General features: G+C 45.2%; 1 protein-coding gene across 1 annotated transcript in view; it reads left to right on the forward strand.

The window, feature by feature from the left end:
* Window positions 1-4,854: 4,854 nt before the first annotated feature.
* Window positions 4,855-16,166, forward strand: part of LOC135383160 (uncharacterized) — a 359,001-nt gene continuing 347,689 nt past the window's right edge. Inside the window, exon 1 of the mRNA XM_064612753.1 lies at window positions 4,855-5,093. The gene's annotated coding sequence lies outside the window, so the exon portion shown is untranslated. The remainder of the gene's footprint in view (window positions 5,094-16,166) is intronic.

Raw genomic sequence — 16,166 nt, forward strand, 5'->3', positions numbered from 1 at the left:
TTGTTTCTAGCTGGTGTTGCAGCTGTTGTGTGTGTTTTCTTTGGTCCATCCTTGAAACAACACTATTGAAACTGGTATAAGACATCCTTCTTTATGAGTTATTTGATTCATTTTAATATATATATTTTGTGTACATGGTCTCAATAAACTACAAATTCTGAATGGCTCGGATGCAGTGTAATGGCATTAAGGTGTGGCCGTTTATTTTAGCAATTATTATACGTCTGCGATGTCAAGTGCATCACAGCAGATGACAAGTAAGGACAAATATATGCATTAGGTATGTTCGCATTTCGTGGAATTTCATCAGAGCAAGAGACAGTCACAACGTAATGATGAATCTTTGTTGGCTGAACAGAACAATCAATTTAGTGCTTAATGATCTGTACAATGATCTTATAGGCTGAAATAAAAGAGGTCAGAGGTAAGCACAGCACCGCATTGACAGGGGGGTCACGACACTGGCAACCTCCACGCTCACAAGCAGAGACGTCCTGGGTAACATGACGAAAACAGCGCTAAACAAACAAAGAAAAAACACACACACAGGACGCGGACGTAAACAAGGCAGCACCCTGAATACGTTTACCGTATGAGCCGCACTCCAAAGAAACACACCCAGCAAAGAGATGCTCTAACGCGTTGCAGATTTGTGACACGCTGAAAGTACCACGTCTACTTCTTACAACTATAACACCGTAAAGTTATGCATCTGGGAGACACCTGCAGGATAAGGCCACCCGTGCATCAATGTTATTTCTGCTTACATAGCCTACAGTGTTCAAGCACTTGTACACACGTTGCGAACATGACATCATGCTCGAAAGCATATAAAAGACGCCGCTGGAATGCCACATCAATCGAGAGGCTATCTTGATCGTTGCAGTTCACCACACAGATCGCACAACAGACGATAAGAAGCGATGGTCGATCCGGATGAAGTTATTATACGCAACCACTATGGACGACCGAACACCGACAAAAGCTCAATGTTTACCTGCGCGAGGATACACACTGCAGCCTTTCAAATAACATGGCAAACGCTCTCTATGTGCACTTTTTTAGCGACCATATCAACCATATCTCGCAGGGCTTGTAATTAACAAAAACAGAGGTAAGCATAACCGCCCATTACCGACACCATGATCCGCAACCACCTCCAGCAGCGCCAGCGCCGCCTGAACTTTTCTTCCGCTAACAATCTCATAATCAAAAAACGGGAGCCTTCCTCTTCGCAATCCTATCCTCTGCTACTTTCTCCCTCCCCTCAGCCATCTCATGACAATGTCAATAGTGCGCATGCGTTGTGGTCAGCCCTTTGGTCAACCGCTCTTTATAGCCGGAGAGATCACGCGATCGATTTAAACCCGACGTCACTGAACCAATGGCTCAAATCGGCTGATGAATACGGACTTTTGAGTTCGATTACGAACTTGACACGGTGAAACGTACCAACTCTGTAAAGCATATCAGTACTTATTTTTATGCAATAGTATTACTCTGGTACGAGGGCAGGTCATGCTGGCCGTTGTAAGAAGAAACAAAAAAGCTTCAGTAATCGCATGGCGTCCGCGGGTCCTGCGCAGAAAATTCGTTTTGTGGCCCCTAAAAGGATATGCAGGCCACAGGGGTGACATACACCCGCCATTGTTGAAACTACCCTCAAGCGGGTGCTTTTCGCAAAGCCACCATCTTGGCCTGGTCACACGTCACAGAAAACATCATTTTGAGGTCATGTGACTTTGTCCACGTGTCGTTTGAGCGCTTGCCCACATATTCCCGTCGCCCATAAAGGATTACATCATAACTCATGGCTCCTACATGTGACCCATATCTGCAAACCATTACGCGCAATTTAAAATTAACCCCGCATTTTCTTTAGCAGTACAACGATTGCTATCGATTTATTCCTCTCCTCGTTGTATCAGCAGGGCGACCGCAATTTTTTTCTTCGATACACGCGCCGCAGATACGTATTTGGGTATGACCTACTTAGGCGCAATATTGTTTGAACAACCAGCGCCGTCCTTAATGAGCTTTCGTAATTAATTACGTTAATTAATAAAAATGGGTCGGTGGTTTAAATTAGCAAGCTGTTCAGTAGAGCCTCTCGGTCTGATGTAGACCTTAAAAACTGAAACCACAGCTAGCTATGTGCTGCTGTATGCAAGGGGCAAAAACGCGAAATCTGCGTGCGTCTGGCGGAGTTCCATCGGCTGCTTGTTCGTCTCTCCATTCGCCGTGTCTCACCCTGTCAGTCTGCTGCCTGGCTGTTCCCACGTTGATCGTGCTCCTCCACTCTGTGCTTCTTGCAAAAGTGTCGCATTTTCTATATCTTCGTTTTTTCTCTCTACTTCGTAGATCGCAAGTTCTGGGAGCGGGAGCGGGTGCATCATAGAGGTGCCGGTGCGGGCACTACTGTCTCGGGTTTTTCCTGGGTTTGCCTCAGCCGCTCTGGGACATATGTCGGCACAGTTCCCTTAGAAGTCGGTCCAGGACGCACATTCACCCCCAGAGCGTTAGTCGTGACGTTGCTAACCTCTGATGTGAAGCCGACAACGTCTAGTTCTTTCAGCACACCTCCACCACCACCATCGCGGAATGGCGATGGTGGGGTGGGTGGTTCTCAACGAAGAGAGGGACATGAAGGAGCCGCCGCTGAAAACGAAACTTCTCTGGATGCACGGAGACCTTGCACTTTTTCATCTGTCATAGTGCCCTAAATTAGCTCGTTGCGGCTTCCACTTTTGCGGGCTAGAGACTTCAGAACTCGAATCTACAATTTTTTTTAAATTTAAACCACCGACTCATTGTTATTAATTAAAGAAATTCATTATGAAGGCTCATTAATGCTGGCTGTTGACAGTGTATGATGTCTAATATTGGCAAACGGCAAACAGGTGTGCGCAGCACAGTTTTTGATGGAATGAGTCGCGAATTTAGGAAAAGTGTGGACCACTGTCGAAGACGCGCTGTGTGTTGTTCAACGGATCTTTTTACACATATAACATGCGGTGGCGCATTTAATTTGCGGCCATAAGGTTCTTATGAAATCCCAATATTTTGTCCCTTTGTCCCCCTTTTTTTTTTCGAGAAAGATGTCCCCAACATTTTTTCCTTTTATTTTTTATACATATATTCTCCCACTATTTTTGATTTTAAGGAATAGCAAGCCAGCTCTTTGCCTGGCTAACCTTTCCTTTTTCACCGTTTCGTTTTTAATAAACATATCGCCCCAATCACTATATTTAAAAATAGGTATGGGGACTCGCTCCGCTGGGGACGAACGCGATGTTTTGGGCGCAGAGTTTGCTTCTATGAGTTTCCTGATGCTATTGTGCTAATGGGTTGAGGACTTTGACTGAGAGTGAGTTGCAGCGCTTGTTAACAGTTTCGAAACAGCTGAAGAACCTCTCGCGGACGGCGTCGGTAGGCCGTTGCTCCTCGGTAGATCATGTTTAGGAGCGTTGGGACGACATTGGTACGAAATTGGCCGTACACGTCGCAGGCTGCTCACCTTTTTTTTACTCTTATGCTCTCGGACACGCAAGCTCCGTAACGCAAAAACGTCACAAGAAATCTATTAAGGGTCAGTCATGTGAGCGTTCAGAAGAACGTAAATTCTACGTCAAACGTACGAAGGACGTTCGTCATATTTTTCCTTTATTCTGCGTTAGTGCCGCGAAGCAACTGCGGCTCTGAGCGGCGTTCAGACGTGGACAGATGGATAGAGGACAGCAGGAACGAGTGGGGGGACAGGGGAGTTAGTATGCGTCCTGGGCCGACTTCAGGGGCAACTGCACCGACATCCGTCTGGAAAGTCTGCTGGAAAACCTCAGGCAGCACAGCTAGCGGTAGAACTCGAACCAAGTACCTCCCAGTTTGCAGCACTACCTCGGAGATACCACCAACAAGCGGGCGTTTTATTTTTTGTTTTGTTTTTATCCACGTAGTCATGCCGCTGGTATAGGCGTTTGTCACGAAGGAGGTGAAATTGCACAGGTGTCATATGTCACAAGCATGATTGTGCGCCTGATTATAACACGCCGTTCTGTGACGCGAAGGAACGTAGCCGTTCAACGAAGCGTTGAAACATAATTATCCTAATGCATGCGTGCAATGTTTTCTTGACATTTTAGCTAGCACGCCAAATACGTTTACTGTCGGTAACACGCCCTTTTTATTATTCATTCCAGTACTCACAAGTAGCACGGCTTGCAAAGAATCCACCGAAAACTTAAACAAGAAGAGCACAACCAGCGCAGAGCAAGGTTATTCCTAATTGATGTGACCTTTTCGTACATTATGATTCCCCCTTTTTTTGCCCCGACGTTCAGCCACCTTCTACCTGCACAATAACCAACGCTCATCATTTTCTTCTTCTATCTCGATAAAAGCACGCACGCCCATAAATTCTCTCCCGAACGCCGCCGCCTCTTCCATTCTCCGACGTCAAAACAAACTCAGCCAACGGTCCAAACAGCGGCACACACAAACCGAAAGGCATTCCCTCGCCCCGCCAACTCCCAGATCACAACAACAGCCTCGCCACCAAAAGCTCCCTCTTTTCAAAGGGGGAGAAATCTCTTCTGCTTCCCCGGAGCGAGCGTGTGCGGTGCTCGGTTTCGTTTTCCCGTAAAGCGTTTATCGCAGCTCCTCCACCTCACTCCGATAACCGGGGCGGCTACAAAACGAGCGCAGAAAGAAAAGCGACTCAGGTGAATCCTCCCGCCGTCTCCCAGCCAGACGGCTTTCACCCGCACGCGCGGCGCTCGCGTCGGACACGGAGGAGAAAAGAGAATCGGGAAAGGAGGGAAACGAGGACCGAGTTGTGTTTCAGTAGGCGCAGCGTGGTGCGCGCGTACGAGATGTCCTCGCGGCTCGACGCCGTGCGCTGAGCGAGCGATTACTCGGGCCACGCGGTGCCTCTTCAGAGCCAGTTTCTTCTAAGCTGTGCAACGAGTGCGTGACTTGCGCTTCCATTGTTGTGCGCTGGTGACGAGAAGTGAGACTGTCCTAGTGTCACTGCTGTCGTGTCTCGGGCAAACGATTTTGGATTTGAGAAAAGGACGAAACGTTTGTTAACAGTGCAGGTGAGTCTCTGCTTGCGTAGTTTGTCAGTTCCTTTATGAGTCAACGTGAAGAAACGACGTCTTGCAGTGGGAATACGCAGGATGTGCATAAATCATCTGCACTGTGTCCAACGTCCCTGCGAAAGCTGCGAGAATATGTGTCCACGACAAAAACATATGGAGTGGAAAAGAATAGAGAATAAACTGCTGGCAGGGACAATGCTTCAGACCTAAAAATTAACGTACTCCATTTTTTTTTATCTTGCCGTTATCTGTTAGTGAAAAGCGCTGAAACGAACTTGCGCACGGGCAGATTGCGAGTGCGTCGTTCGTCTGGATGCAGGATTTCGGGGCACAGGTGACTTGAACAAACTGGCGCTAAATGCGCAGGGGTAGACGTTTCGCTAAAGCGGAAAGGATGGCCGAATGAATAATTCATTTCCCTCGTCAATACTTCCGTGACATACGCCAGTCATCTGTGCCCGTCAACGTCAGCGTGTGTGTTTCAATTTGAAATGAGTTCGCGAACAAGAGCCTCCTTCTCGACAAGTTTCCTGAAGCATGATCGGCTCCGGGCCTACCAGGGTTGGGCAGTGGCCGTAATGTTTTGTGTTATAATACCGTATTATCTAGTGCTTCTGAGTATTTATGTTATGTTGTAATATAAATTCCATTAAATCATTACGCGCAGTGTAATATTCGATCAAGTATAATGTTTCCACAGATCTCCTACCTATCGAGTGTAACGGCTGCACTTGTGGATAACGTTTCTAAATATGATGTGCTATCCAGAAATGGCGCTTCGTAAGTACCTCGCCAACAACTACTTCAACCTCTCATGTTGTATGAGCACTCCGCCGTTAGAGCAGTACTTGTTTTATAGGACAAGAACTTGCGCTCATCAGCCCTGTTGGGAGCTATATGTGCCAGCCGTCTCTAGATCAGATAGACGTTCACCAGGACACTCTCGCAGAAAATGTTGACGCTAACATGTAACCGACTCAAATGGAACCATGCAATGATTAGAGAAGCAATCTCTTCAAAAAAGCTTCCTCAATTACTGAGCAATTTCTATGTACTGTGCCATTGTTCTTGGTACCTGGCGTATTAGAACGTGTTCCTAGCGTTGCTCGAGCAAAAAACCGAATCACTCTCATTGGGCATTAAAATATCGCAGGACCAAAGCCTTGCTTACCAACAGGGATCCCATAGGATTTCGTTTGTGGCGGAAAATGCGTATTTGGTTTTCGGCAACGGAGAGGCGCGGATTTTGCATTTCGAAACAAAAGCCATCAAACTTTATTTTTCAGGTGATGCAAGACGCGAAATTTGTTTCTCCTTGCGTACGAAAATTGTCCAACGCATTTCGCATTGAACCTTAAACCTCTCCTTCGTTATAATTTCTTCCGGATCTTTTTCACCTTTTTTTTTTTTTTGTTCAGCAGGATTTCAGCCAGTCGTAATAGCTCACAAGACAAAAACGGCATATCCTCAGCGCGTGCGCAACATCACTTCACCCAGACAGAATAGTTCGTGCGTTTTTACGTTTGTCGCGGTTCACAAACGCTGTCCAACCGCTAAACCCACGCTTCAAATACCACTCTCGTCAGATGAGATAATAGACAGTCGCAGGGGATTAGGAGGAAGATGTTGGAACGCCACCAGCTCTAGTTTAACAGTGATATTCCATAGAGTATACACGAGTGTATTCTTTCTGCAGTGAGTATGTCCTTAGAAATATAGTGACTCTAGGGCAAATAGAAATTCTGAGAACACAGATGCGCTGTATTTTTGTATTGCGTGAGGAACGTGTCGCTCTGGGGCACTGAGGCGGGAAGCTGAACGCACGAAGGTTGAAGATCTGGCCAGATTGTAGCTAACATTTTATTGGGAGAAATGTTCATGGAACGTTTTAGTCTTACCCTTTGCCACGGAAAGTTGCGACAGGCCGAGACTACAATACCTGCGTGCGACAATTGTTACGTTTTATTCTTTTTTTATATATATAATTGTGAAACTTTTACCGTCAAGCTTCGAACCCTGCCTATCAGTCTTGCGATACCCATTTCTGGAACGCAACATTTACTTGGGCTATAATACGAATTCATGTTCACCTCACCTGTCGAAGAACCACTGTCCAAAGAGCACCATCTACATCTACCGTCATAGCTTTTGTCTTGTAACCTATCGGTAACAGCCAGCTATACGCTGAATGCGAAGGAATACCGTTAATATAACCCAATAAATAATATAAATCCAATATAATCCAGTTAATATAATATAATCCAAATAATATAATATCAATCCAACTGTATGCTGTGACCTGGCCAATTGAAAATACTATCCCCGAACAGAGCACATTCTAAATCTACGGCGACAACGGTAGTTTTGCAGGTCAACTTCTCTGGGATTTTTACAGGTAGTTCGATAAGTCAGCACGTGCATCTGATTAACGTCAACGTGCGCTCAATAAAATGGGCGCATAGAAAGGGCACGCTGTGCAAACTGCAAGACTGTGAGAGGAGCAGGTCGAGGTCCAGGAGTAGGGGCCAGGCCGCTGACAAACATATAGGACTATTAAAGTATCGAGATCAGCAGAAAGTGAAGGAGGCGGCCACGGTGATATGCTATCTTTCGGTGCCACTCGTCTTTGTGGCTATATCCTTTCCCGAAGCTAATGTTTGTGTATGCCGTTGAATATGCTACGTGCAGACATGTACAAAGTACTGCCCAAAAATATTTAAAAAATATAGTAAATACTTCGCGTAAAAAGTATTTAAAATTGAGTACAAAATACTCAAAACTGAAAGTAATTTGAGTAGAGTATTAAATACTCTAAATACTCTACTCTCTAAATACTCTAATATTGTAAATACTCTAGTATTGTAAATACTCTAAATATTCTAAGATTTAAGATACTCTTTAAAGTACTTTAGTATTAGCAGTAAGTGAAGCGCATATTCTGAACCTGGCAGTACAAACGAATGGAATAAACTTTTTCCGCTATATTTAAGAACATCATTTGTTTGCAAGGTCTTGGTGTCAGGCAATATTTGGTGAACATGGTGAACTCAAGTATACTTTAGTAATATGTTCTGACCTAAAACTTCGTAATCCCTCCTGTATATCAGCTCGGGTCTTTCAACTTCAAGTGCGCTTGATACGGCTTGACGAGAAAGCAATCTATTTGAAGCACAATGTAGCAAATACTGAATAAAGTATTTCAAGTACTTTAAAAATACGTGTCGCAAAATGTATTGAGTAGAGTACCAAAATACCGGATAATGTATGTAAAGTACTGTAGTCTGAGCACCTACTCAAGATACGTACAAGTCTGGCTACGCGCCATAGGTGCACGCCACGCTTTGCAAATGCTATTTCAATGACGTAAATGATATGAATGCTCATACACTACAGATTGTGCCTGCTTCTGGTCTCAGAATGGCCGTGTTGTCGCAGTGACATATTTCGACGAAACTTTTTATTAGCGGAGTACGCTCCAAAGCAGAAGAAAGGTAGCGCTCTTCAATTGCTCGACTTAGGCTAACCGTCCTCTTCTAAGTTACGGTGTGTGGCAGTACATCGTAATTCCCAGCCAATAACGCGCTTCACAGACAACGCGTATCTGCAAAAAATCTATTTTGACGACAGAAATACTCCGTGTATCGCCCACCGGCGAATAGTACGTCAGTCGGAGAGCGAATACCGATCAGTCAGTCAGTCGATGCTTACGCTCACAAAACAAGGAAGGAAGGAAGGAACAACAATAGAGAGTTTTAGTACATCGTACGCAGAGGCGATAGCGTACGTAACAGATAGCGTTGGAGGTTCTGCGCACTGCTCGAAGCTCTCCTTCTGTTTTGGGCGTACGCAAAACCATTAATACCCTTACGTACGTAAAGACGATAGCATATGTAAAGGATAGCGTTGATTGTTCTGGGCAAGCGCAAGACACAAGCAGAGCGTTGCGCATTGCGCAGAACCACCACGCTACTCCTTACGTACGCAAAGCGACAGCCCACGTTATACTAAACCTCGATATTAATTGCGAGTAGATTTACACGTAATGACTCACTTACGTATTTCTTGTCCCAATAACTTATTATTACTATTAATGAAGTATCACGTTGAAATGAATCACGTGATAGTGATTCGTGATGATTCGTGTCTTTACGCTGCGAGACAACTATTGCTATGAGCGACGCCACAATGGTCGGTCTGTGGATTATTTTTTTCCTCCGGGTGCGCTGAAATTTCAGCACATCTTACGAGCACCCCTTAATCAATACTGTGTGTATGTGCACCAGTACCATGCAGCGGAGTTGCTGGCGTCCTCGGCAGGGTTGGATCGCGTAACCTACGCATTGAAAGCTTGCTGTCGGGAGAGAAAATACCACGTATAACGCGCATTGCCTTATAGCGCGCAGTAGGGGCTCGGAGGGCAAATTCCGCCGCATAAAACGCTCGTTATACACCAGAAGTTGCGGTGTGCCTATACTGCAGATAAGCGCCATGTACCATGGAAGGCAGCCGAGTCGCAGCGCTTCTCGCAACACTTACGCAAAACTTTACAACAGTTGCACAAAAGACAAACACAGGGAAATGTCTCGTACAAATCAGGTACGCGGTTCCATAGGAGTCAACCCTTTAGACAGCAATCGATATTCACTTTCGCTAACGTGGGACGAACTGAAACCTTCCTGTTCAAACATCCCATTAGAGGCTGCGACGAAAAACCACGAAGCGCGGAAAGTTATTATCTCTTTCCGAAACAATGGCGGACCGTTGTGATGGGATCCAACGTGTTGTTCGCTTACCATCCGAACTAGTTTACTGCGCAAACACTTGCGTTGAATGGAGTCAACAGAGTGGTGGCGCCGCGTGCATCCTTTCCCACAGTCTACAAGACTTGCCACACATTGTCTCCGATAAACATTTGCGCTTCCCCTTTATTGACACTGACACCTATCCTATAATAGGCAGTCTACTCTCGTCAGACGACCAGAAGGCCTGATTGTGACGAATGCTGAAGGGAGGAGATTGCTTGAAGTTGGATTTTCTTTTAGTTGTGCTCTTTGCTACCAAAGATTGTTTCTGATTGAGAGTTCACGAGCACGGTAGCAGAGTTCACGGTACAAGAAGAAGTGATCTGCGGAAAGGTAGAATCATGCGACCTTCAAAGACATTACACACACTGTGTATACAGTTTACGTGCGCGCTAGCGCTACAGTGTAATTTGTGTATAATATACTTGTATATAGTTGTATTTTGTCTCGTAAACTGATAAAGGTGAAGCTGCGCCTGCCTGCTTGCCGGAACAAAAGGGACTTATACCAATGATGTATCCCTTATGAGAGCTTTAAAGGGGCTATGAACTCTCATGAGGTCAAGAGCATTTGTTCTTACTACGTTTTTGCCACCTCCTGATGTGAATATCATTTATCCTAAGTTTAATTAGGTAAATATTTGCGAACTGAACTCGGGAAATTTACCAAGTAAAGGTCACTTTTTAACCCCACCAATATGAAGAGCTTGCCGAATTGCCGGACCATAACGCGCTACGAATTTTTTTTAGCGCAATCGTTGTCAGTCCGACGAAAGGAGGTTCCAAACCCAGCTCACAGAGTGATAGTAGAAAAGTGACAGTTCCTGAAACTGGGAGAAGGAAAGCATGACCCTGGCGAAAGCCGGACGGGATAAGCCATGCCTGTGTTATCTCTTTTTGCGATAGCGGTGTGGGCTGACTTTCCAACCCAAGTTCGTCGGACTGACAACGATTATGCTGAAAAATTCGTAGCGCGCTTTTCTCTGGGAGCTCCATAGAACATGATGTTCGCCTATCTTTTCCGATGGAGTAGTTCCCGAATAACCCTGTCCATTATCATTAGTTTGAGTAAATTAGACACGCACTTCACATTGGTGGGGTAAAAAAGTGTCCTTTATTTGGCAAGTTTCCGACTTCAGTTCGCAAACATTTACATAATTAAACTTACGTTACACGACATTCACATCAGGAGGTAACAAAAACGTAGTAGGAACAAGTGCCGTTGACCGCATGATTCTAGGCGGTGTAGTTTTTTTAAATTATAATTCAATGGCACGTTTTCTGTAGATGAATCTGATAGGTCCGTATCTTCACATATGGCACGCTGCTACCCAACCATAGTTGCCAATGACAACGTTCTCGCTCCTCATTTGTTAATAATGGGAGGCGTAGCCGATTACGCAACCATTATAGATGGGTAGAAATCCAGCGAACCGGTAGAGATGTAGGAAGGGAGTTGCCTCAGGACAGAAGCCGCCGATATTTCGAACAGAGACTGTTCTTCTTCTGGCGCAGAAGAAGAACAGTCTCTGTTCGAAATATCGGCGGCTTCTGTCCTGAGACAACTCCCTTCCTACGCAACCATTATTTACGGCAACTACTAAATAGGCTCCGCCTTCCGGTTTGAACAAATCAGGGACGAGAACGTTGTCATTCGGAATTATGATTGGCTAGGCGCGTGCTATGTGGGGAAGTTCATTTTTAAGAGTGCAGAGCAGAACGTTAGGTGTACCTCCGCGTTGGCGTCTGATTGGTGCTACGATTTTTCAGATGACGTAACAATGGATATAGGTATCTGGATGGTGGTACGTCGACTCGCCCGTGTCGGAAGAAAAGTGGATTTTTGTAGTAACACTGCACACGTTGTGAAGTATTGTACAATAAATTGTAAATAGAATTACGAAGTGTAGAAGAACAATACCACACCTATTACACCCGTAACTCAATACCTGCAGATAGGAGTTCTTACCCCTTTTAACACAGCGAAGCGCGATTCACGGCAAACGTCGGCAAACATTTCGAGTTTTTTTGATTCTTAACAACTCTGAAGGCAGTATGGGCACAGTGGAATGAAACGGTTTAATGTCAGCACAATTTAAAAAGAAAATCCTGATGCGTCCCAGAAGAACAGTCCCTATTCGAAATATCGGCGGCTCTCGTACTGAGGCTCTTCCTCCTACATTTCGTTACCTGTTCGCTGTTTTAATTTTGAGCATTTCTACATACTGATGCATGCACAGACTTTCACGTACCTATAGCCAGTTTTTGTCGTGAAGTTTAACCAATACCAAAACTATGCGCTTCTTGCGCGCCATTCGTGCCGATCACTTACCGAGGAGACTAAGCGATTTGAATGTCGAATGCAGAAACAAAGTGTAAGCAAGGTTGTTTGAGCTGGGAAGACAGTAAGCCTAGCTAATTCTAGTACCATCGTCTTTGTTACCTTTTTTCATTCTCTTTTCCTGGTATGAGTCTCGTCCGCTTGGTTTTGTCCACGCACAGACGAACCTCTGTTTACAAACATGTGACGTCACGAGAAGACCGGTTCGAGCTTATAGAGGGCTTACACCTCCTACGTCATTAATCACGTAACGCCACCGCGCATAGCATGCTGATGGACACAATCAGCTTTATCAGCATATCAGACGACATGTTTTACCCGCTTCTTGGCCACCACAGCAAAATATAACCTCGAACCAGTCTCGTCGTGACGTCATATCTTTGTAAGCACAGGGTCGTCTATATCTTGCTGCACCAGGCAAAAAGCGGGAAAAACGCGTTGGCTGATAGGCTTATAACGCTGATAGAGCCCACCAGCATGCTCTGTACGGCGGCGTTACGTAATCAGTGACGCAGGGGCTTAGGTCTTCCATAGATGACCCTCTGTTTAGAAACATGTGACGTCAAGAGAAGACCGGTTCGAGGTTATATTCTGCTGTGGTGTGCAAGACGCGGGAAAAACGCCTCGGCTGATAAGGTTTATACGGGCCCACCAGCGTGTTTTGCGCGGCGGCGAAACGTAATCCATGACGTAGGAGAGCAGGTCGTCTATACATCTCTCCAGACTCGGGAAATGTTACCATCAACTCGTTTATTTGGCCAGCACATAGACGCCGACTGTAATCAGCTTGGTCGCTCCATAGCACATGATCTTGGGATGCAGACAAGGCGTGTACATGTTCCTTTTAGTACCTTCTTTTAAACAGAATGTCTAGCTTAAAAAATCACTACTCAGGTCTACCGCAAATGCTGTAATTCGAAAGTTGTAGAATCAATATTAGATAATTAGCCATCTTACAGTTGCATATTCTCACGCGAACAACGTCCTTCTGGCCGCTTACAAGAGCAACGTTTGTGCCGCTATCATCGCTTTTCAGAAAAAAAGAAAAATAATGTGTAGCGCATACAAGACGAACAGTATGTACATACATATTTTCAAGAGTTCTGATTCAACCAGAGTGCAGTGTCAACCTTGGAAATGCATTATAACACTCTACTGGCCAACGAACTACGTCTCGATGATGCCGCCCTGTGATCCGTCATCGGCAGCGCCCTTTGAATAAAGGTATATAATCACCATAAACGAGTCACCGCCTCCCGAATGCCCAATAGCGGTTTACTGGAATGACACCTCTACACTGACACCATTCCACATCACGTGGAAGCCGCCGAGCGAACCATTACGGAGTGTCCAGCATGAATAGCAAGCGTCCCACCGCCATGTCATCTACATCCCCTGAGTGAAAGCGCTCTGCGTGCATAATCGGGAACCACTACCCTCGAAACCGGAGCAGTTTATTCTTTTCTGTATTAACAGACGCAGACCTTCGTTCTGACAGCTCGGTATTTATTAGGAGCGTTTACTATCAACATCCAGCGCTCGTTTGCCGCTGATGACGGTTTAGATCATTTGGCTTTTCTTCCCTGTACTTCGAGTTATTGTGCTTTTCTTTTGCGGATAACGATGTCTGTGTGTGACTGCGGGTTGCCTTCCTCGTTCACAACCCGTTTCATGCCCTTTCACCGGATCGAGGATCGTGCTATACCATTGTTTTTTTTTGTTTTTTTTTCACGTCCAGGCTTTTTCTGTAAACGTATTCGCGATCTTAAAATGGTTGTGAATCCACCCCACGTGTAATGTTCGGGGTCCCGAACATTACACGTGGTTGAAACGTAGATTTTTGGGTGTCAAACATCTCCGTCAAAACCCCTTCACGCTGTGCTCCCGCGTCATGGAGTTATGGCACAGAGTTATGAGGAGATCCTTTCACTCTTGACTCGCCTCCTCCTGGCCCGACCTCGGTATGACGTAGTACCGACCGCAACGGAAGTGCGTAGTTTCCCGTCCTCATGACCATGCCTGTAAAGAGGGACCCGGCACTCGGACGCGGCGCGGTGAAGTGCTCGGAACGGAGGCAAAAATGAGCGGAAGCGCTATGACGTAGACCCACAAAGAAACCGATCAAAACGTCACTTCCCGCCTATTTCACGGAGATGCTCGGTACCGCTTGGCGCCACGGTCGGCGGGGCCTCGAAAGTGGGAGAATTTGAAACTCGGTAGTATAAAAAATAATAGGATTAAGATGTGGTACTTTGCGTAGGACGTTCGTGGAGCGAGGCGTACTGACCCTGCCAGAGAGAAAGCTCTACCCCCAGTCAACCACGAAATGTACAATCAACGTTGAAATAACATTGCAAATCTACAACACCGTCGTAGAATCTGCGATAGCGTGCAGCGTAGATTCTACGTAGAAAATGTCCGGTCAAAAACACGTAGAGTCTACTATAATTTTATAACGTTATTTCTACGTTGACTGTTGTCTTTTCTACGTTGACAGAACGTTCACCAAATGTTGTGAATTACTGACTATTCTACGTTGTCTATTGCTACCTCTTCCTACTATGCTACTTTAAAGCTCCACTTCTGCTAGGGCAAAAGCGCAGGTATCGCCAAATCTAACTATGTCCAAATACAATAGTACAAATGTGTAATAGTGAATATTCAATAAGACAATGAGGGGCATGACCTTTTATGTGCTTTATTAAAATCTTAAAACAATTAATGAAACATGTACAAAAAAGATAATCAGTCGTAATGCTCATAATAATGATAATCACATGGATGGTCGCTACGCCTCTTCACAACGGTCATCCCTGAAAGATAATCAATAAGATAGGTCATTCCACCTAGTGGGATCTCAAATACCACCATAAATAGACGTCAAAAACAGACACACTACAACCACTGGGAACACATGTATGACACTTACGGCAGCATCTTTCGGAGTATAGATGGTGTGATGCGGAAGCAGCTCACTGGCATGTCCAAGCGGTGTCTTCGTCTTCTGGTTTATGTCCTGGTCTTCATTGTTGGAGAAACACCAGGTCCTTTACACATGCTTGAGGTTGTCTATCGATGTGACGAAATCACACGCAGTTCAAGCTTTCTGACAACTGTAACTGAAGTTATTAGTTCATAAAAGACTATAAACAGCGACACTAGCTCACACAACAACCAGATTAGCGGTTATACAAAAAACAAGGAACCTTGGAGAACAGCATGGGAAACGTAACTCATTTCCTTTACAGCCAAGCTTATCTGTACTATCAGACTGCTCACAGAATAGGCCACCGCTGCTTTCACCACTCCCAGTTCCAGATATCACGAGCACCTATAAAATAGTGCATGAGTCGAAGATATGTGAACAAATATATCTGGCATTTTACAACTTGTAACATCTGAAATAACTGCGCTACGTACTGCTTGAACGTGCGACTTCAACAATGGGGTAAAGCTCCGTTGCAAACTGATGTCGACACTGGGAAGGGATTTACAGCAGCCATAAACCAGACACCATTCAACCTTACCCCAGTAGAATCTCATCACAACATATTTAATAAACATTCGGATACACCAAACAACATATCACACACGCACACCACACACAGTCCCACAGTTCGCATAAATTTGTCAGTGATACGCAACCAGATCCTGCAGGTACAGAAAACGACACAAAGCTGTTTACTTCGGATACTAAACTGCTATGCACCACACTTCTACCACATGTGATCGTTGAGAAAACAAGAACGCAGATATTTTAAGTGAGGCAAAATGAAGAAAGAAAACTCACCTGTGAAACTTGAAGGACGGAGATCAAGGAACGCTGTCTCTCGTACACTACGGGATTCGCTGTTACATTCAACATAGTTGTTCACCGCATTGGCCAGTACTGCCTCGATGTTCCAGAGATTGCACTACAAAATACGCA

Source organism: Ornithodoros turicata, chromosome 2 (assembly GCF_037126465.1).
Source record: "Ornithodoros turicata isolate Travis chromosome 2, ASM3712646v1, whole genome shotgun sequence".
Taxonomy (NCBI): Eukaryota; Metazoa; Arthropoda; class Arachnida; order Ixodida; family Argasidae; genus Ornithodoros; species Ornithodoros turicata.